A 1,418-nucleotide genomic window follows, 5' to 3' on the forward strand; every position below is an offset into this window, starting at 1 on the left:
GGCTCACTGCAACCTCCGCCTCCTGGGTTCAAGCAATTCTCCTGCCTTAGCCTCCTGAGTAGCTGAGATTACAGGCATGCGCCACCATGCCCAGCTAATTTTGTATTTTTAGTAGAGACAGGGTTTCTCCATGTTCGTCAGGCTGGTCTTGAACTCCTGAACTCAGGTGAGCTGCCTGCCTTGACCTCCCAAAGTGCTGGGATTATAGGCGTCAGCCACCGCACCCTGACAGCCACAATCTAAATGTTTGAAGAAGAGATTTTTACTGCCCTCTATGTATAGAAAGAAACAAACAATAATTGAGTATCAAGATAGCTCCAGACATCTTATTTACTGCACTCACTACCTATATGAAGTAGGTATTATTATCCATATTTTACAATATGGATAATTTTACATGTAAAATAATTCATTTTACAACGAAGCAACAGGGAATACAGTGGGTTTGCAGAGGTTAGTTTCTTGTCCAGAGTTACACATCTTCAAGATTCAGAATTCAGTTGGCTCTATAGGTGGGAGTGACCATTGCCAGAGGCCTGAACTTGAGTTTCTTGAGACCTGGAACCCCGGCGTCTTTTCACCCCTGCCAATTCATTCTTTACTCCTACTCCCAACATACATACATAGAAGCACACACACATAGTCACTTATAATGGCTCCAGGACCCTGAGCCCATCACAGACCAGAGATAATTTGGAGGGAGGAAAGGGGGCCACGAGCCCTGGGTCAGGGCCTTGGGTGAAAGCTTGGCTAGAAGCCATGGTCTGAAGGCAGGGGGAGCAAGTGCGAGACAGGTAATGGAGGTATTGCTGGGCCGTGTGCAGTGTGTGGTAGCGTGTGCCTTCATTCAGTCCCTTGATGTTCAGGATCAGTGCTGGGCCTCACAGCATGTTGGGTGCCAGGGATCCAGTAATGGACCAGAAAGACAAGTCTCTGTCTTCCAGAGCTTATGGTGGAGTGTAGCACTGTCCAATATAACTTTCTGTGACAATGGAAGTGTTTGGTATCTGTGTCATCCAGCACAGTTGACAGTAGCCCCATGTGACTACTAAGCACTTGAAATGTGCCTAGTGCAATTGAGGAACTGAATTTTTCATTTTGTTTCATTTGAATTAACTTAAAAAATTTTTTTTTGGCCAGGGGCCAGCTGTAGTGCTATAGTCCCAGCACTTTGGGAGGCCAAGGCAGGCAGATCACTTGAGGTCAGGAGTTTGAGACCAGCCTGTCCAACATAGTGAAATGCCATCTCTACTAAAAATACAAAAATTAGCTGGGCGTGGAGGTGCGTGCCTATAGTCCCAGCTACATGGGAGGCTGAGGCAGAAGAATCATTTGAGCCTAGGAGGCGGAAGTTGCAGTGAGCTGAGGTCGTGCCACTGCACTCTAGCCTGGCAACAGAGCAAGACTCGGTCTCAAAA

This window comes from Mandrillus leucophaeus, unplaced genomic scaffold (assembly GCF_000951045.1).
Source record: "Mandrillus leucophaeus isolate KB7577 unplaced genomic scaffold, Mleu.le_1.0 Scaffold980, whole genome shotgun sequence".
Taxonomy (NCBI): Eukaryota; Metazoa; Chordata; class Mammalia; order Primates; family Cercopithecidae; genus Mandrillus; species Mandrillus leucophaeus.